At 37.8% G+C, this 22,502-nt stretch overlaps 1 pseudogene; it reads right to left on the bottom strand.

Moving 5' to 3' along the window:
- Nucleotides 1-21,393: 21,393 nt before the first annotated feature.
- Nucleotides 21,394-22,018, bottom strand: LOC114494852 (annotated as a pseudogene).
- Nucleotides 22,019-22,502: the final 484 nt, after the last annotated feature.

Genomic DNA, 22,502 nt, shown 5'->3' with positions numbered 1-22,502 from the left:
TGGAATGTAGTATTCCTTGATTCTATAGAAAACTTAGTGGGAAGTAAGGAGACAGAATAGTGTTTCCAATATCAGTAAGACATGGTCCCTCATAAAGCAGAGATTAGAGTTATAAATAAGACATTTTCCTTGTGTTCTTAGATCTTACAATAGGGAAGATATGACAAGTCATAAATTACTATGCCAAGACCAAATCAGTTTTAAAAGTTCAAGGGGAGAGAGGAAGGCTGGAAAGATTGCTCTAAACATACATTTTAATGGTGAGTTTATGGATGGTTGGGTCATTAGAGCCCCACAATCATTGTAATGTAAAATTTGTAAGTCACTCAGATAAGAGTGATGTTTGGGGAAATGAAGTTTCTCTCACAGTTTTTTAAAAGTATACTTTATTGATTATACTATTATAGTTGTCCAAATTTCCCTCCCTTTGCATCCTTCCACCCTATACCCCTCTTCCCTCCAGCAATCTCCGTGCCCTTAGTTCATGTCCATGGGTCGTGTATTTACTTTCTTTGGCTTCTCTATTTACTATGCTAGTCTTAACTCCCCCCAGTCTATTTTGTTTCTATCAATTATGCTTCTTAGTCCCTGCATGATTCCCCTATTCTCCCGCTTCCCCATCCTAGTTGATAACCCTTCAGATGATCTCCATATCTATGATTCTCTTCCTGTTCTAGTTGAATGCTTAGGTTGTTTTTGTTTGTTTGTTTTGATTCAGTTGTAGGTAGCTGTAAATTTGTTGCCTTTTTAATGTTCATGGTTTTGTTCTTCTTTTTCTTAAATAAGTCCCTTTAACATTTCATGTAATAATGGTTTGATGGTGATGAACTCTTTTAGCTTTTCCTTGTCTGGGAAGCACTTATCTGCTCTTCCATTTCAAATGATAGCTTTGCTGGATAGAATAATCTAGGTTGTAGGTCCTTGCTTTCCTTCACTTTGAATACTTCTTGCCAGTCCCTTGTTGTCTGTAAGGTTTTTTTTTGGAAAATCAGCTGATAGTCTTATGGGAACTCCTTTATAGGTAACTCTCTGTTTTTCTCTTGATGCTTTTAAGATTCTCTCTCTATCTTTAACCTTTGGTATTTTAATTATGTGTCTTGGTGTGGTCCTCTTTGTCTCCAACTTGTTTGGGACTCTCTGAGCTTTCTGGACTTGTATGTCTGTTTACTTTGCCAAATTAAGGAAGTATTTCTTTCACTATTTTTTAAAATAAATTTTGAACTTCTTGCTCTTTCTCTTTTCCTTTTGACATCCCTATGATTTGGATGTCGGTATGTTTGGAGATGTCCCAGATGTTCCTCAGCCTATCCTCATTTTTGAATTGTTGTTTGTTCTTTTTGTTGTGGTTGAATGTTTATCTCTTCCTTATGTTCAAATCATTGGTTTGAATCCCAGCTTCCTTCCCTTCTCAGTTGGTTTCCTGTGGCTTATTCTTTATTTCACTTATTCTTTATTTCACTGTGATTTTCATTTCTTCTTTTTTCTTTTTTTTGCCATACTCAAGGAGTTCTCTGAGCATCCTGAGAACCAGTGTTTTGAACTCTGCATCTGATATGTTGGTATCTCCATTTTGTTTTGTTCTTTTTCTGGGGTTTTGTTCTGTTCTTTCATTTGGGCCATTTTTCTTTGTCTCCTCAGTTTAGCAGCCTCCTTGTGTTCATTTCTGTGTATTAGATAGAGGTGTTTTTATTCTCTGTCTTAGCAGCATGGCCTATGTAGAAAAGGCACCTGTAAATTGTGTGGGGTGGAGCCTTAGGTACTTGCCAGGGCAGGGCAACATACTTCACCACTTTGTGACTGTGTAGGGAGGCCTCCAAGAGAGAACAATACTAATGCCTGGCTTCTGGCAGTTCACCAGGAGCTCACCCCATTTCCAGTCAATTCATTTCTTTCCTGTATGCAACTGGCACCCTTCCAGCTGCTGCCCTACTCTACTGCTGCGATCCAGAATGGGTGGGTTTCATACATCTAAAACTGTGCTGTCCCTTTCAGTGGTGAAAATCTGGCAGTTTCCTCTACCACCCTAACCCCCACTGGTTTTTACTGCCAGGGGTAATGGAAATCTATCTTCCCAGTGCTGGAACCCTGGTCTGTGTGGTCTGGCCCAGAGCTGGGATAACTCACTCCCAAAGGCATCCCTCCCATCTGTTCCACTGCTGCTGCCTCTGCCTTTCTGCATTGCACCACCTCTCCACCTGTCTCCGCAACTCTTCCCCTCCTACCTGTCTGGACGAGAGTGACTTCTTTAAATCCATGGTTGTTGGGCCTCCATACACCTCAATTTTCTGATAGTTCTGGGTATTATTAGTTTTGAGATCTGGTTGTAATTCTTCCTATGGTTGTATAAGGAGGTGAAGTGTGTCTACCTATGCCTCCATCTTGACTGGAAATTTGACAGTTTTTTTTTTTTTAAATCAGCCTGCCATTCTTCCAAAGGGATCCTACCCAATGTCAGCATTAGATGTGTAACAGAACGTTTAAGAACATTGGCATAGGCCACTGAGGGCCTTGGATCAAATACTTCATTACTATGTAATCCTGCTAATGATATATAAACCCAGTGTTTCAGATTCCCCTTTCTTAAAATTGTGACATAATAGTGCTTAACTTGTAGAGTTTGTTGAAGATTAAATGCGTTAAAGGTATGAAACCACACAGGACCTGCCTGACATATCATGAATACTTAAATGCTATCTATTGTCTTTATTGGCACATATTTATAAGGACTGGTGGCTTCCACAAAATAGAGCAAGCATTATCTGATCCTTTCATGCCAAATGCCTTTACAAACTCCCAAGAGTCATTGCTAATTCTTGAGCTTGACAAATATAAAGTGACAAATATAAACATTTACCATAGAATCGTGAGCATTTGCCCAAAATCTCTACAGTTAACCCTGAATATCTATGATTCAATCATCTCTTTCTAGTATTATGGACATGTATAGAAAATAAGATCTCTTTACAGGAGATAATTACTTCTCACAGTCTGTTTACTTAAACAATGACAGTGAAAAGTCACAGGTCTAAAAACACAATAAAGTTGGCCTCATAAGATTATGTTTTTTAAAAAGATAAGGTTGAAATGTTTTTGGAAAAACATAAGCAGTTTTTAAAAAGGCACAAAAATTCCTCTTTACCTTGATCAAGGAATTATTTACCACCTGTAGCCTCTATGTGCTATTTATTTAAAAGCAGTAGATAAAAAGTGACCTTTCAACAGAGAACCCTTGCTTTACTTACAGTTCTGCTTCTGGTGTTCTGGAAATCCTATTACAAGGACTTGCTCATGGCCACAAATGTGACATAGCTGGAATCATTTCTGGTATAGAATGTAAAAATTGTTGGTGATTAATCACTTATACAATCCCTTGAAAATAAAAACCTTCTATATGGGTCAAATCCATAAGACCTAAGAACCATAACTCATCTGTGTGAAGAACCTTACTGTATGATTATTCATGGAGTGATAGTTGGTTAGAAGACAGGAAGAAGAGAAAGGGGTTCTTTTATAGGGTTAAACAATTCCTGTAATGTTTTACTAAACCCAAATTAGCCTTAAAAATACACAGGGATGCCGTGGTACCAATACTGGTGTGAAGAACGGAGGACCTGTGTTCTGATCCCAGCAACACCACTAATTTGCCAAGATGCTGTACAAATCATTGGGTCTCATTTTCCTTTTTTTTTTTTTTTTTTTTTTTTTTTTTTAGGGTATTGGATTAGATACAGTGGTTTTCAAACTGAGCTCCTAGGAGTACTTGGTACCCCCAGTAGAGGGGTCTGAGGGATGGCATGAGAGGGTGATAATATCAGCACTCCAGCCCCGCTCCACTCCAACTACCATTTCATCAATCAAGACAATGCCACTTCAGCCACTTTTATAGATTAAATATTTAAAAGGCTCCTAGGTTTGCTTTAAGAAAAATTTTGTTTAAAAAAGGATCATTGGTTAAAAGTTGAAAACCAGTAACTGGCTCAAACTTAAAGATTGGAGACTCTTCTTACACTTTGCCCATCATTAGTTTAAGACGGTGATACCTCATGTAAACTGGTAATAACTCATACTACTAGATTATTTAGATCATAATTACTTAGAACATAGATTATTATATAAAAGTCTGATGAAATACAAAGAGTAGGAGGTGAGTTTTTACTAGGGTTGAGGCCTTCTCAATACTTTAAATATTGCAGGTTAACAAAGAAAAAAATCAGCATTTTAAGGCATATTTCATTTAATTCTTTTTTCCATCCAAAGTGACCAATCAAAGGATTTTATACTGAACGTACCTTAACGAGCCTATTATTTTACAGATGAGTTATCAGAGGGTTACTGAGTTGCTTCAGGAGGTATTCCATATGTGGCATTCTTTCCTCTGCAACATTTGGTTTTTGCCAAAGTATAATTCACGAGCTACCTGACACCCATTTAGAGATTCTTAATCACTTTTTTCTCTCTGTGTCTTTGTCTCTATCTCTATCTCTCTCGTTCCTTCCTTTTTATCCCTTCCTTCCTGCTTCCTTTCCTTCCTTCTTTTTCTTTTTTCTCTTTCTTTTTGCTTTCATTTATTCACAAAATAAGTTTTGAATCTTAATAAAAAGCTCAACACTCTACCAGCACTGGGAATTTGCAGTTCTATAAGAAGATCTAGTACTTGTCTCATGGAGTATATAGTTCAGATGAGGAGACAGACAGTAAATTGCTCTGTACAAGTATAGAGCACTAGGTCCTATAGGAAAATATTCAAGGTGTGCTGTTGAAGCAAGAGGCAAGACTTTTAATTAGAGAAACAATTGGACACAGAGGAAGTGGCACTCAGAGTATGTTTTGAAGAAAGAGTAGGAATTAAATAGACAAAAGGTGTGTGTGGTGCCTGAATATTTTTTAGGTATGTGGGCCATGGCAAGGGTATTGCAGGTAGAAGAAAAAAAGACACAGGTGCCTAAATAGATGGTGCACTGGGAAACCAGCGAGAGTTTCAGCAGGGCTGGGTGGATGAATACTTGTCAGAAAGGAGGTTGGGAGATGAGAGCTGTAGGAAGCAGGAAAATTGTAAGGGGTCTTACAGGATAAAGTTTATGAAAATAAATCTTATCCCAAAATGTTATGGTATAACAGATAGCTATTGATCAAGTGGATACTATCTCCAGAGCTGTGTCTTAGAAAGTAATTGGCAGGTTTACGTTGAGAGACTGGCAGGGGCCAGTCTTGAGATGGCAGATCCATTTGCATGAGCTTCCAGGCATCCAGGAGAGAGGAGTGAGGGCTATGGTGTGTTCTGAGGACAACTGACATCAGGGAATAAATCAATGACAAATAAATGAACAATTAACCCTGATTTTACCTGAAGGGTCTAAGAAAAATACATGGTAAGGAATAGATTTTTTTTTAAAAAGATTTTATTTATTTATTTTTAGAGAAAGGGGAAGGGAGGGAGAAAAAGTGATAGAGAAACATCCATGTGTGGTTGCCTCTTGTGAGCCCCGTACTGGGGACCTGGCCTACAACCCAGGCATGTGCCCTGACTGGGAATCAAACCAGCAATCCTTTGGTTGGCAGGCCGGTGGTGCTCAATCCACTGAGCCACACCACCCAGGGCGAGGAATAGGTTTATTTTGTTCCTTCCAGGGACCTGGCTACACTTGACATAAAAGATAAAAATCCTACCACATTCCACAACTAGAAAATACTCCCACAGATCCTTTCATGACATTAATTTCAGCCTTCCCCCTGGCTGATGTGGCTCAGTTGGTTTAGAGCGTCCATCCCATAAACCAAAAGGTCATGGGTTGCGGGTTCAGTCCCAAAGTAGGGGTGTGTAAAACAGGCAACTGATCCATATTTCTCTCTCATTTTTGACATTTCTCTCCCTCACTCTCTCCCCTCTCTAAAATCAATTAAAAGTTTAAAGAAAGAAAAATACAACTAAAAAACTTGAGACTTCCAACTCTCATAAATTTACCATTCAGCAAATATTTCCAGGAGAGTTAAATATAGTATTGTGTTGTTTGTTTGTTTGTTTGACAGAGGAACAGAGTAATTGTAATATTCTGACCTTGAGTTTTCTTTCTCCACATATTGGGTGCATTTGATCATTCTGAAGTCAATTTGACACTATATAAGTTCAGAGAGATATACTAGTTTTGGCACAAACTCCCTGGAAAAGGGTGAAAATTAGTGCAGGAAAGAGATTTGAATCCATCAGATCAATGAAAATGGTCAATGCATTGATTGTGCAGAACAAGTTGTACGCACTGCAGTGAACTCTGGGTGAGTAGATATGGATGTGGGAAATGATCTGTGTTGTCAACTATAGAAATCAAAAGAGCTTATTTTAAAGCCAAAGATTATAACTAGCACAGACAGGAGTAGATTTGAACACACTTTTATTTTCTTTAACTTATTGTACTGGGAAGATTCAGTTTGGATCACAGGGCCAGTGTTTCTCAAATTGTGGGACCAACATCAATGATATCAGCCTGACCTGGGAACCTGTTAGAAAACCAACCACTTCAGGCTTCCTAAGTAAGAAAGTATGGGGCAGGTGAGGTAGTGAGCTGGGTTCGACCAGCCCATTAGGAGTGCTGATGTGCATGTGAGTTGAGAACTGCTGGGACTGAACTGTTATCACAGTCCATAGCATGGACTCCAGAATCAGACAGACATAGTAGCTCTGGATTCTGGCTTTGACACTAAATTGATGTAATCCTGGGCAATTTCCTTAATTTCTCTGAACTTTTGTTTCCTCTTTTGTAAAATGAGGATAAATATATGCCCTACTGCACAGGATCAGTGTAGAGACCAAGGATTGATTGGTTCGTTGATTCTATGCTTCACCATTGGGCATCTGTTTCTCCTAGCACCGTGTTAGGCCCTAGATAATTTAGTGGTGAATAAAACAGACAAGGTTCTCACTTGGGAGAGGGAGGATGCACATTCTAGTGCATTCCGTGTTGTGGGAATTCAGCATCAAGTCCGTTTGGTACACGGAATGATCTCAATAAATGTTATTTGTGATGAGTATTAGCTAATTGTTTCTTTGAATCAGAATTCGAAAGCAATGCCATTTGCAATTTTCTCAATCCAGCTTTTGGAAACATTGTTAAGATCAATATAGGTTTGGCTGGAGCAGCACTTTGAAATACAAACGCACAAACACCCTGGCTTTTGAAGGAGGAACAAACCTAGAGACTGTAATTTATAAAAATAAAAGTGCCACAGAACCTAAAGACAGCATTTTACCCTAATGAAAATGGAGAGAAACTCAAGGGCTGCTGATCAGGCCATTTTGAAATATTGACTGTGTTTATAAGGACTTCAAACACCCCAAAGTTTCTGTCCAATTGCCTACTGAACGCATTAAAAAAATGGACTGTTCCATTATTAAATGATGCTTGGAAAGCTTTGTTTGATCTTCTGGGTATCCAGGGAAAAGCTGCTACAACTTTCTTAACAGCCTCTCTCATCTGGTGATGGAGGCCTAGTCATTTGAATAAAAAAGGGCAGAGAGAACGCTGAGAGGCAGTTTGATCTAACTCAACCTTTTCAAATGACTACACTAATTTTAAACATATGAATTTAACTGTATGTTTGCCCCTTTATAAACAGGGCGAACAAACAGTATATCATTTTTACACTTGAACTGTATTATGATTTTAATGCTGGCTCAGGTGAGGTGAGGTCAGAAGATACAATTAAATGGATCTGGTACCAGCTGGAGATTAGGCTCTCTTTAACCATGCTTGGGTGATTTATCCATCAACAACTCATGTACTGCTCCATAAAAATTGATATCTGTTTAAAAATAGGTATTAAAATACAGTGTACTTTTAAAATTAGAGACTAAAATATTGTGTAGTTGCCAGCAGGTAGTTTATTTAATATTCATGTGCAATATGAAACAGAAAGATTCCTGTTCTTGGAATAAATACCTATTAGAATAAATTTGCCCTAGCTGCTGATAAATGTGGAGTTTCTGTGCTTGGTCAAATCCTTGGAAACAAATGCAGAAGCAAACTTCTAAATCATTTACAACCCCCCAGCATGTGCAATGGTGATATGTAATTACCTAACTTGTTAAATAGCTCTCTCTGTTCCTCAAGGATTTATTCCGATGCTGGGTTTTTTTTTTTTTTTTCATGAAAGGCTGCTTAAAAACAAAAACAGGAAAAAAGGAAACAGAAATGCCAAGTAAACATGTGTATTAAGGGGAAATACAAAATCTTGGTGTCTTTATATATTCTACTGTGGACGGCGAACAGTAGGTAGACTTTGATTTTGTGGTGGAATTTGGTGCTTAATACACGTAAATTTAAATATTTGGATTTTCAGTATTGAAGGCAACTTGGAGCTCTAAGTAAATGGCAACCATTTGCCTGTTAATATGCATATCAAAAACTTAAACAAATGAGCATTTAACAGTAATATTTGATTAACCATTCACTGAAAGAAAAGTAATTCTGCCTGTCTAATCCAGTAATTTATATAGTTTAGTGATTTGCTTGTCAATAATGAACATATTGCCCTAATATATTACTGTAATGCTTCATTTTCATTAAGACATCTGCCAACTTTTCAAAAAACCTTTTCCATTTGGGACTTGACTTATAATTGTAGAGTCCCTTGGGGGGAGTTTCAATATTATTCTAATCAATTTTATCCACAATACACAATATGGATGATTACATCTCAATGTAATTTCCAAAGTTACCTTCTCGCATTAGTCATTTGCAAAGAGAGGAGACACTGCCGATGTCCCCAGAACATATTTAGAAAGGAAACTCACTGCAGCATGGAGCAAAGAATATTTTCATCATGTGAATGCATCTCAACATGAATATGTATTATGTACAGATATGCTTATATAATTTACAACTATACTTCAAAGCTTTATGGTCTATAACATTTGTTATTTTTATGCAATTAGATGATAATGGATTTTACAACCATAAGGTTCAAAAGTTAAAAAGTCCTTTTAAGATTTTTCTGTGTGGACTCCTGTGATTATGCCATAGTCTTTTTCCTTTTTTATAATAAGAGGAGGTGGATCATAGTTCCATGGAAAACTGGAAAAATAAAAGTGGTCTTACTCCCATACCAAACTGAATTGAGGCTGTGAGAAAGTCATTCCACTAGACTCTGTCCATGACGTGATGTACTATCTTGGTTTTCCATGGGACTCTCCATTTCAGTTTTAAACTTTCTCTGACCCATGTGTAGAAGAGTTATGCATGATGCTTATTAAGGGACTGCTCCAGGACCTCCCAAATTATTACTATTGATGTCGCCCCCATTGTCATCTGATCTGTCTTGAAGAGTAGACAGCTTACTGCTAACATGTCACAGAAACTTACTGTCAATTCAGGGTGCATTGAAGAAGACACAAAGAGGTCTAATAAATAGCTTGAACCTGTAGAAAATAAAAGGAAATCAGGATACTAATAATAAACTTTTGATGAACAATAAGTCAAGTGATAGTATTAGGAAAGTTTAGTTTTTTGGATTTCCTCCTTGTTTTCACCAACTTTTTCTGTCTCCCATTTTTTAAGAACTAGCAGGGAGCAGCAACAATGAGCCCCAATTCTCAGGATTCTACATTCAAGGCTTTTCCTATTTTAATGGATTTATAAATTATTTCAACAAGTAATTTTTGACGTTAAAGCTTTTTTTAAAAACTTTTCATCTTATTATTAAGTTGAATGAATTTTAAAAATAAACAACAATGGCTCTTTCCCAACATGAGCAGATACTAATTCATCATTAAAGTTAATAAAGTTACCGTTAACAAATATTTATTAAGTGCTTATCAAACACAAAGTGGTTTCCTAGAACATATGTGAAGAAAAATTTAAAACATTACCTAGAGACTTAATGAAAGCTTAAAAACTAGAAAGACACTTATTGTTTCTGTTCTATTTAAATGATTTAAACTTAATCAAACTAATCTTGATTATGTATTACCAAGCCTTTTAAAAACTCAAATGATGCACTTATCTGAAAAAATAAACTTAGGATACATGGAGTAAGGAAAAAGTATTCCAAGCTGAAAAAATTGATGGGCCAAGTTTTGGGGCAGCGATCTGGAAAGGATGTCTGGAAGATTATAACATTTGATGGAAACCAGTGTTCATATAAGTCAGAGGAGGGTAAGGTTATAAAGACAGAGCGGACACAGATGGGGGAGAACTCTTTATTTTAAGATAAGTATGAGGACTTTCTTCCAAACGGAAGTAATTTAAGGGTTTTTAAGCCTGGGAATTACACTTGGAAAAAGCTACTTAAGAGCATCTTGGCGGTAGTGTGTGTGATGGATTGGAAGGGGAAGAGCCTCTAAGCAGGTAGAATAGTTAAAAGGCTATTGAAATAATCTATGCATGAAATGGTAAAGGCCTGGAATAAAAATCATGTACTTTATAAATGGAAGGGCTTTCAGATCATCTAGTACAGTGGCTTTCAACCTTTTTTTCCCCCGAATAAGTCATAGTAAAGAAATGTGTTTTATCTGCACACACATACATATAAAATAAAACAAAAGTTGAACAGAACCATATTTAGCCTTAGTATTTATGATGACATTTGACCTTTTTTTGCTCTATTTTTTTCAAATTTTAGAAATGGCTAATGGGAATGCATTATATTTAAGATTTTCTGACAGGCTGTGACTTGCTGTTTGTGAAACAGGGATCAGGTGTAGCTCCTTCACTTTTCAGAAGAGAAACGGAGGCACAAAGACACTCAGAGACATGCTCAGGGTGTCACTGCTGGTGATGAGCAGGCAGGTCCATGCATTTTCACTGGAAGACACAATGATTAGGGTGGTGCTAAGGTAGAAACAGATCTGATAGAGATTTCAGAGGAGACATAACAAGGTTAAAGTACTACTGCGAAAAATCAAAGTCAGTGAAATTTTTTCTGGTCAGTTGGGTAAACAGACTTGCTGTAGTACTACAGATGTCTGAGAAAGACTGTGTTGGGAGAAACATAATGAGTTCACATTGAATTAAAAAGGCAGAGGGACAGCAAGCTGCCCAGCAGCAGGAGAGCTGCAGAAGTAAGTATTCAATGAAAAATCTTGTAGGTCATCAATTTAGAAATGAGCAGATGACATTCAACATAATAAATACATATTGAATATTTCTCTTCATGGCTCTGTTACAGGTACTAGGGATCCATAGATGAGTAAAATGAGTTCCCTGTACATGAAAGCCCTTGCTCAAAAGTTTGTTGATAGTGCTGCCCTTCCTTGGAATTAAACCATTATTGTTGCTAAAATTTCAGTAAGATTTATTTTTTCAAATTTAAATTCCTTGTAAAAAAACCTTTACATTTTTAATCTTCTGTGGTTTGATCCTAGTAAATTACACTGACCTTTACACCAATATGCATTGTTTTTTTTTTCAGAAATATGCTGTCACGTGCTGTGTGTGTGTGTGTGTGTGTGGTGGTATGTGAAGTGTCTTCCCGTTTGACACCCACCAATATTCTTTAAGGTGCAAGTTGCCTCTTCCCAGATTACCTTCTGAATGAGAAACAAGCTTTCGACAGGGAAATTAGCAGCTGGGTGGCAGCCTACAGCAACTCTGTTATTTGCACTGATATAGCATTTTAATATAAATGGCTGAAATGCAATCTGAATATAGTTATTCATCACAAACAAACTCTACAAAGCTGGTTAGCATTTAAGCTGTTTACATTTATGTACTGACTTCTTCCTAGGTGCTTCTCCTCCTTTAACAATATGATGTTGATTTTCACAGTCCATTGAGGAAGGAAGAAAGGGTGCCGTTACAACTTAAAGAAACTGGTTTGTCCCCCAGAGGACATTTGGCCTATCTGCAGACACTTTTAGATTGTTGTAGCTTGGAAGGAGTTGTTAGTTCCTGGTGTAACAGTGGGGATTGTAACCCACCCCACACTCTTCTGTACATTGTTTCTCTCAGTGCTGACTCTGACTCACAGGTGGCTTGTAGATAAACAGCATGTTTATATAAGAATCCTAGGGCCGTCAGGGGAGAACAACAGGGGGAAATGTGGCACAACTGTAATTGAACAACAACAAAAAAGGCTAATTTAAGAAAGTTTAAGAAAATCTACCACAGAGAGGATATTGTGAGGTAGAAAGCTATTATAAAACATACTTTGTTTTTAGCATTTACAAAGTGGATCTACTATATAATGTGGCAACCTGGAATTATTCAGTATAGGGCCTACGGTTCAACACTATGAAATAGGCTGTAAGAACAGAGTGGTGAAATGCCCAGGATATGTTACAAAGTGTCTATGGAGATTGCTGAAATAAAATAAAATCTAGTGTTGAAAGGGGGAAAAAAAGAATCCTAGAAACTCACTTCAGAAGACTCAGACTCCCCCCTTCAGACATCGCAGCTCCAGGAGATTTGTTGACCTTGAATCGTGGAGCCAGCTGACTAAACCAGGATGATGCACACCAGACCATCACTTACCTTAGCAAATTGGACTGTGTTCATCTCCTTTGATCTCTTTGTTCAATTCCCCTCTTTCTCCTTATAAAAACCTCTGCTTCCACTGAGATGTGGAGATGGGCTTGGAGACATGAGTCCCCCATCTTCCAGATGGCCAGGATCTGAATAAACCACTCGGCATCAGCACCTGCTTCTTGAGTACTTGCTTTTCATAGCAGCAAGCAGCCGGGCCTGCATTTGGTTGCACTGGCATCTAGTAGGTGGAGATCAGAGATGCTGTTGAACATCCCCCAATGCACAGGAAATCTCCCTCCCCCAGCTCCTTCATCACAATAAAGAGTGTCAACAGCTGATGTTTTTGAGAGAGTATAAATGTAAAAACAGACAGGCAGTGACACAGAGAGATTTTTATCTCAAAGTCTTCTTTTACACTCATTTTAGTTTTCCATATGCAATAAACAATCTGTCACAATGAGCTTCACTGAGTTCTCACCCTTCACCTGACACTGATCCTGACTCAGTGGGCCCACTTCTGGGAATTTATCTTAACGAAAATAATCTGAGAGAAAGGCATCATCATAGACATGATCTTTGTGGTTTTATTTAAAACCTAAGATATAACCCTACTGTAAGATAAATTGATTTAGAGGTCCTAATGTAGCATATGAGAAAAATGTACATTCTATAATCAGAACTGAAATTCGGAGAGAGGTCAAAGCAGGTAATATAAATTTGGAGTATTAATGTTGCCCTAAGATTCAACATATCTATACCTCTAAATGAAATTTAATCTGCTCTGATTTCTTACCTATTGGGTTGGCAAAAAACTCAAACCTCAGTTACTGTTAAGTGTTCCGAGCCTTTGCCTTCAATGTGATTATGAAAGAATGCTGAATTTACTTGGGGCTGAAAAACTAGGGGCCAACTAGGTTCTCAGTTTGAGTCTGTATCCTCAGTATTACTTTTGCTTTTTCTGTTATGTGATGCTGCTTTTGAGCCCTGCTGCCTGCAACATAAATGCACTCAGACATGGCCTCTCAGCCTTCATACTTTCTCTTCCTGGTGGGTTTGAGGAGTGCCACTTGGAACTAGAGATTGAACCTAGCCACCCCAATTGGTTTTGAGGTGCTTCAACTTCTTCTTGGTGAGATCCTGCTCCATTTGCTCTTCCCTCTCAAAAAATAAATTTCTTCTTTCTGAGGCAAAAACACCAAAGCTCCTTTATTCCCCATTCTTTCAAGGGCAAAGAAGATATTTAGAAATTCCATAAAGCAATTACCTGGACTTGGATGTAAGAGAGAGAGGGAGAGAGACACAATGATCTTTTTTTTTAATAATGAAAGAATAGTTGAAAACCATAGCAAGAAAATCAGAGTACGTGGCAAAAAGTTGAAGATACTTTGCTTCTAGTGAATGTTAATAAGATAAGCAACTGAAAAGATAAAAAATTATAATCAGAAGGATAGGATAATATTCCAGGAAGCAGGAGATATTGGTTATAATCATATCTATGAGAAATTTCAGAAAGACAGAGCATTACAAAATCTGATAAATTATTTGAATTAGATCACGAAGAGATCACCAAGACAATGAAATCTTTAAGAGTGCAATTTCAGGATCATAATAAATGCTAGGTGAGAATATATAGGAATAAGAGGGTAAGTAATAGATATAAAAATGAGGGCAGTCTGATCAGTTAGTTTTAAAATCTAGTAGTGAAAATGAATTAGAAAACAGAGCCTATCCATGAGGGACAATAAAGCATAAAAGAGAATTTGTTGCGTGACGAGACCTAATGTACATACATTTGTAAGCAAAAGGAGGGAGTTTCCTTGGACAAGAAGAGCTTGAAGACAAGGCAGAGATGGGAAATTGACAGGGAAGAAACTGCACAGGAGGGAATGAGATTCAGAGCACAAGTAGAGGACATAATCTTTGGAAGGCAGAAGGACACGTTTCTGAGACTAAAGAAGTATATAAATGTGTTTTTACATGAAGCAGCTGGAAAATGAGAAAGATTCCCTCTAACAATGCCCATTACTTTAGTAAAGTGTGGTCAGAGTCTGTGTTATAGAGGGCGAGCAACTTGGGGACCAGATTCAGAGATGGACAGTTTGTGGAGATGTTTTCCCCAAACTAAAAGTTTAATATAGTTTATTAAAGTAAAATAATGGTGAAACAAGCTTAGCTTTGTATTAATTTTTTGTATATATACAAATTTATAACTACCATCTCACCTCCTTGTAAATGCCAAGACATGCTAATATAAAATCATTTTTTTAAAAAAATGAATTATGATTGCATCTGGAAGTGCAACCCATGCATCAACTTGGACTGACACAATTGTTTTTATTTCTAATAAAGGCCTTCATTTACTTAAAATGTCACTCCCTAGGTATTCTATTTCTCTTTTAAACATGTAAGATGATTGCTGTAAAAAAAAGGAAATTGCACTAAATCAAAACCATTGAAAGTATTAGTAGGAAACTTGATAGGGCTACAAAGTGTTTTAATCTTGAAAATGCAGTAAAATTTGACTCCATCATAATAACCACAAGAGGAAGATCAATATGACTGAGTTAAGGTCTGTTCTATAAATCATCACTTGGTGAATGAATTAGGAAAAAGATAAGCTATAACCAAAATTGTGAAGAGTGAGATGGGAACACTCCTCTCTGGAATTAGATTCTAATAAAGTTCAGCTCGGGGCTGCAAAATGGAGACTTATATGTTGTGTACTGTGGGCAATAGTACACCTACTGACAAGTCTAACCTTGGTATAGAATCTTGGGTTTTGAAGGCATGATTCTCACTATTTTTTTGTAAAGTAACAGTAACAACAACAAAAATAAAAAATGTAAATCACAAACATAAGCTGAAGTTTTGATATGTGACTATTAAGTGTGAAGTTTGGCAATATATATTTATGATGTAAGGGCTGTGTGTGCATTAATGATGTTTGTGGCCCTAAATTGTTTAGTTTAGCTAAACAAACATTTGGTTAGCATTGACAAAGTACTGCACAAGAACTGCAGGTAATTTAAAGTTGGAAGAGACTGGTCCCTGATCTTCAAATACTTAGATTTTGCAGGTAGAATAATACAAACAATTGTTGAAATTATGCATAGCCAGAATTATTATGAAAGTGCAAATACAATTTTATTGAAACATGGGGGAGAGGAAATGTTTTTACCATTAGCTTTATAAAAATATAGTGTTAAAGTAATTTTCCAATGTTTGTTTTCTTGTTTGTATTATTATAGATCAGCATAGTACCTGCCTATGTATATTAGGCATTAAATAATATTCGATTAAATAGAAGTCGTTGGAGAAGCGTTGAAAACTTTTAAAGAGAAGATAAGATTTGTTGATCTAATCAAGGATTTATGAATCTCTTCTGAAGATACAGCACTTGACAAGGTGGTCACATGGTCATAGTCCTTGTCCTCATGAAGCTTCTAGTCTGTCAGACTTGGAATGTTGAAGGCATTCAATACATTTAAATAAGTGTAATACAATTAAAGTTTGAAATTTAAAGATGAGTGGCCTATTGCAACCATGAATATTAAATAAGAAAGGGAAGAAAAAATGTTTCAAATATAAAAGACAGTTTAGGTGAGACAGAAACAGTTCCAGAAGTCACTGTGAAGCATTTGGTAAAGATTCAACCTCTTGGTATTATAATTTAAAAGTGAGGCATCACTATGGAGAAGTGAAAAAAAAAAACTCTAAGAGAAGACTGATTTTTTTTCTTTCATTCCCTTTGCCCAGGGGAGATATATCTGATAAAATATTGTTACAAGTAAGGTCCCAAGATTTGCTGCCTGTTTTCTTCTACAATGTTTATAGTTTTGGCTCTAACATTTAAGTCTTTGACCCATTTTGAATTTATTCTTGTGTGTGGTATAAGAAGGTGGTCTAGCCCTGGCTGATGTAGCTCAGTGGATTGAGTGTGGGCTGTGACTAAAGGGTCACCAGTTTGATTCCCAGTCAGGGCACATGCCTGGGTTGCAGGCCAGGTTCCCCAGTGGGGTGCCACGTGAGAGGCAACCACATACTGATGTTTCTCTCTGTCTTTTCTCCTTCCCTTCCCCTCTTTAAAAGAAAAGAAAGAGCCCTGGCTGGCGTAGCTCAGTGGATTGAGCGCAGGCTGGAACTAAAGTGTCCCAGGTTCGACTCCCAGCCAGGGTACATTCCTGGGTTGCAGGCCATGACCCCCAGCAACCGCACATTGATGTTTCTCCTCTCTCTCGCTCTCTCCCTCCCCCCTCCCTTCCCTCCCTAAAAATAACTAATAAAATCTTTAAAAAAAATAAATAAAAAGAAAAGAAAGAAAAAAAAGAAGGTGGTTTAGTTTCATTCTTCTGCATGTATATGTCCAATTTTCCCAATACTATTTATTGAATAGACTATCTTTAGCCTATTGTACAGGTTTGCTTTGTCAAATATTAATTGACTATGAAGGTGTGGATTTATTTATGGGCTCTCTGTTCTGTTCCATTAATCTATGTGTCTGTTTTTATTCCAGCACCAGGCTGTTTTGATTATTTTGGCCATATAGTATAGTTTGATATTAGGTAGCATGATTCCTCCAATTTTGTTCTTTCTTAGGATCGCTGTTGCTATGCAGGGCCTTTGTAGTTCCATACACATTTTTAAAATATTTGTTCTAGTTCTGTGAAATATGTCACTGGAATTTTGATAGGAATTGCGCTGAATCTATAGATTGCTTTGGGTAATATGGACATTCTAATGAAGTAATTCTTCTTATCCATGAACATGCCGTATGCTTGCACTTATTTGTATTTCTTCAATTTCTTTCTTCAGTGTCTTATAACTTTCTGAATACAGGTCTTTTACACCTTTAATTATGTTTATTCCTAGGTATTTTACTCTTTTTGTAGCAATTATGAATGGTATTGTTTTCTTAATTTCCCTTTCTGTTAGTTTGTTATTGACATATAAAAATGAAATTGATTTCTGGATATTAATGCTTGTATCCTGCTACTTTGCTGAGTTCATTTATCAGTTCTAGTAGTTTATTGGTGAAATCTTTGGGGTTCTCTATATATAGTCTAATGTCATTTGTAAACAATGACATTTTTACTACTTTCTTTCTAGTTTGGATGCCTTTTATTTCTTCTTCTTGTCTGATCACTGGGGCTAGGACTTCCAGTACTGTGTTGAACAAAAGAGGTGAAAGTGGACATCCCTATTTTGTTCTTGATCTTAAGAGAAATGCTTATAGTTTTTGTCTACTGAGTATGGTGCTGACATGAGTTTGTCATATATGACCTCATTTTATGTTTAGCTATATTCCCTCTAATCTCACTTTGCTGAGAGTTTTTATCATAAATGGATACTAGATTTTATCAAATGATTTTTCTTCAACTATTGATACAATCATTTGGTTTTTATCCTTCATTTTGTTTATGTGGAATATCACATTTATTGGTTTGCAAATGTTGTACCAACCTTGCTTTCTCAGAATGAATCCCACTTGATCATTTTGTATGATCTTTTTGATACATTGATGTATTTGGTTTAATTTTTGCATAGCAAAGGAAATCATCACCAAAATAAAAAGACATGCAGTAAGGGCTTAGTAGCCAAAATTTATAAAGAACTTACAAAACTCAACACCAAAAACAAACAAACAAACAACACAATTAAAAAATGGGCAAAGGACCTGAATAGACACTTCTCCAAAGAGGACATACAGATGGCCAATAAACATATGAAAAGATGCTCAAAATCACTAATCATCAGAGAAGTGAAAATTAAAACCACAGTGAGATACCATCTTAAGTCTGTCAGTATGGCTATCATCAATAAATCAACAAACAAGTGCTGGTGAGGATGTGGAGAGAAGGGAACTCTTCAGCACTGTTTATGGGAATGCAGACTGGTGCAACCACTATGGAAAGCAGTATGGAGATTACTCAAAAATTAAAAATGGATCTTCTTTTTGACCCAATGATCCTACTTATGTGAATATATGCAAAGGGACCCAAGCCACTAATTTAAAGAACATAAGCACCCCTATGTTCATTGCACCATTATTTACAATTGCCAAGATATGGAAGCAGCCCAAGTGTCCATCAGTAGATAAGTGGCTAAAATAACTATAGGACATTTACACAATAAAATACTACTCGGCCATAAAACAGAAGGAAGTTTTACCCTCTGTGACAGTTGGATGGACCTAGAGAACATTATGCTACGTGAAATAAGCCAGTCAGAGAAAGACAAATACCATTTAATTTCACTCATAGTAGCATCTAATGAACAAACTGAACTAACAAGGAAAATGGGGACAGACTCATAGATGGAGAGCAGATGACATAGATAGTGGGGTAGGGGAGGCAAGGGAGCAGAGGGATTGAACAAAAATGGAAAAAGGATTCACGGACAGGGACAACAGTGTGGTGACTGCTAGGGGGAGGGAACTATGAGAGAAAAAAATGGTAATGGAAAACTACAATAAAGATTAAATGAAAAGATTGAAATTGCATTTATGTTTTTTTATATAATAGAAAATTAAAACAGACTTTTCCATGGTTACCAGCCAATTTTCATTCCAAGTGTGTTTTTTTTTTTTTTTTTGAGAGAGAGAGGGAGAGCAAACAGTAGTTTATTTGACCCACTTGTGAATAGGCACCTAATGTTCATTGATGTTCCTGTTGATGTTGTATGGCACCATGTCTGTGTGATTGGCCCAGGTTTGTTGCTACCTCTATAAAAGAGGGATTATTGATGAGGTCCTCCAGATAGAATAATCAGCACTTTGCTGAAATTCGTTCACACTAAACGTTTTTCTGGCTTTACTTTTTTTCCCTTTTTTTAAGTATTTTTATTGATTATGCTATTACAGTTTTCACAATTCCCCCCAACCCCCTCTGCCCTGCACCCCTGCAACCGTCCAGCATTCCCAACCCCTAATCCATGTCCATGGGTCGTACATAAAAGTTCTTTGAGTCCTCTGTTTCCTATACCATTTTTTTTATCTCTCTCTGTCTACCTTATGCCTACTAACCATGCTTCTTCTTCCCTGTACCTTTTCCCCCCATTCCTCCCTTCCCCCTTTCCACTGAAATCCCTCTGTGTGATGTCCATTTCTCTGATTCTGTTCTTGTTCTATTTGCTTAGTTTTTGTTGTTCTTTTTTCTTTTAGGTTCCTTTGTGGATAGTTGTAAATTTGTTGCCATTTTACTGTTCATATTTTTTATCTTTTCTTTCTTAGATAAGTCCCTTTAACATTTCATATAATAAGGGCCTGGTGATGATGAACTCCTTTAATCTGACCTTATCTGGGAAGCACTTTATGTGCCCTTCCATTCTAAATGAATGATTTGCTGTATAATCTTGGATGTGGGTCCTTGTATTTCATGACTTCAAATACTTCTTTCCAGACCCTTTTTGCCTGTAAGGTCTCTTTTGAGCAATCAGCTGAGATCCTAATGGACACCCCTTTGTAGGTAACTTTCTCCTTTCCCCTGGCTTCTTTTAGGATTTTCTCTCTGTCTTTAATCTTGGGTAACTTAGTGAAGAAGTGCCTTGGTGTGTTCCTCTTTGGGTTCAACTTCTTTGGGACTCTCTGGACTTCCTGGACCTTCCTGGAAGTCTGTTTTCTTTGCCAGATTGGGGAAGTTTTCCTTCATTATTTGTTCAAATAAGTTCTCAATTTCTTGATGTTGTTCTTCTCCTTCTGTCACCCCTATAATTCAGATATTGGAATGTTTCAGGTTGTCCCAGAGATTCTTCAGCCTTTCCTCATTTTTTTGGATTCTTGTTTCATCATTCTGATCCTGTTGGATGTTTATTTCTTCCTTTTGTTCCAAATCATTGCATTGAGTCCTGGTTTCCTTCCTGTCACTGTTGGTTCCCTGAATATTTTGCTTTATTTCATTTGGGGTATCTTTCATTTGTTCTTTCATTTTTTTGACCAAGCTCAATCAGTTCTGTGAGCATTCTGATTACCAGGGCTTTAAATTCTCCATCAGATAGGTCTGCAATCTCCTTATCGTTTAGTTCTGAGGTTTTGCTCTGTTCTTTCATTTGGGCTGTATTTCTTTGTCTTGGTGCAGCTGATAGGTAGTAAGGGAGTGGGGCCTCAGGTATTCTCCAGCAAACCCTTTTTGCTGCTCTGTGGCACTGCCTGTGAGGGAGGGGCCAGAGAGGGAACAGTGGGGCTCGCCTACTTGAGCATACTTTTCAAAGATCTCTAGAGTCAGACTGGGAAAAACTCTTACTGTGGCAACCCCATCCATAGCCCTCAGTCATCTCTGAGTGTCAGTTTCCCCTTAAGTCAGCCCCTCCCATGCAGCCCTCTGAACTCATCAGACAGCCCTCCCACCGTGGTCTGCTGTGTTGTCATGGTTTTTCTGATTCTGCCCACGTGGTCCTCTGCCTTATGGGTCTTTGTTCTGGTTGATTTTTTCTTTAATTCCTTGGTTGTCGGAGTTCCATGCAGTTTGATTTTCTAGCGCTTTTGGTTGTTTACTGATTTTAGATTGGTCATTATCCTCCTTTTGGTTGTATGAGGAAATGAAGGTTCTCTGCCAACGCCTCCACCTTGGCCGGAACTCCCATTGATGTTTCTTTCCTTCTCGTTCTCTTTCCTTTCCCCACTCTCCTGGGCTCTGGCACAAGGAGGTCAGACTGGACTAGAGCCAAATGAGGAGAGTCTGGGTTTGGTGGCTTTGGGGAGAGAGCTGAAGGGTCAGCCACCAGAATTCCTGTGCTGAGTCATACCCCATACTACAGAAGCCAGCTTTCTTTGGCACAGTACTCCCCTCCAACCTTGGGGGAAGCAATAACCCCATAGACAGGAATCCCCCTCCTGGCTTTACTTTTAACATTTGGGCTGAGTCATGCATAAGTCGCTCAGCAGGACATTTCAAATACTTCATGTCCTTGTGCTCTGAGGGCCCTCAAATTGGCATTAGATGGCTTACTTTCCTTTATTTAAGGACTTGATCACACGTAAGTAGAAGAAGTCACAGTAGAAGATAGTTTGTACCACTCCATACACTACTGTAATTTAGTTATAGATTCTCAGTCTGGTGCTGCCTGATCTGGTTAGCTAGGTAGAGTGCCCGGTACAGCCTGAGAAAGAACAGGTGCTAAGTAGTAATGGTCTCATCCTCGCTAGTCTTTCTGATCAGGAAGATCTGGGGCACAATGGCTACTAATTCCAGGTAGAGAGAGAAAGTCCACAGGATTTCCAGGGGAGTGAAATTATAGTTCTCAAGGAAGGAGAGGCCAATTACTAAGACCAGAAGAAACTCCAGCTGGAATGTGTAATTCTCATTGTCAAATATTTTCTGAAATTCCCCATAGATCATGTACACTGTGACATAGGCACAGAAAAAAAAAAAAAAAAAACCTACCTCATGACTGTGTTGTAGATGAAGATAAAGTTGGTGAACAGGTCTATGTACCTGGTAAAGAAGAAAGTGAAAGAATCTGGCTCTTCTAGAGGTGTGTGTACAGCACTTGGATCTCCAGATCTTCCTCAACAGCAAGGTCATGGCCAGGAAGTGGCACAGGTTGCCAAAGATACCCAACACATTCATGGTCTAGACAGCCAAGCCGGCCCTATGCCCACAAGCAGCCAATGCCTGGAAAACTTTCTGGTGGGCTAGGTGGTTGCCATATTCCCCTGGCCAGCCTGTGGGATTCCCAGCTCCCTCAGCTCCACTCTCTACCTGGAAATCACTGCTTCATCAATGAGCTTTTGGCCAGGCAGTGGTGTGGTCAGTAAAGTAGTCTTTTTTATATCATTTTAATTTTTCATTTGCAGTTTACATACAATATTATATTAGTCTCAGCAGTTCACCTCAGTGATTAGACATTATGTAACTTACTAAGTGATCATTCCGATAAATCTCATAACCACCTGGCACCATATGTTCCCTATGCTGTACTTTACATCCCCATGACTGTTCTAGAACTACCAACTTGTACTTCTTAATCCCTTCACCTTGGCCACCCTACCTTCCTACCCTCTCCCATCTGGCAGCTGTCAAAATGTTCTCTATATCTATGACTCTGGTTCTG

Source organism: Phyllostomus discolor, chromosome 4 (genome assembly GCF_004126475.2).
Source record: "Phyllostomus discolor isolate MPI-MPIP mPhyDis1 chromosome 4, mPhyDis1.pri.v3, whole genome shotgun sequence".
Lineage (NCBI taxonomy): Eukaryota > Metazoa > Chordata > Mammalia > Chiroptera > Phyllostomidae > Phyllostomus > Phyllostomus discolor.
This window is presented reverse-complemented; position numbering and strand designations above follow the sequence as displayed.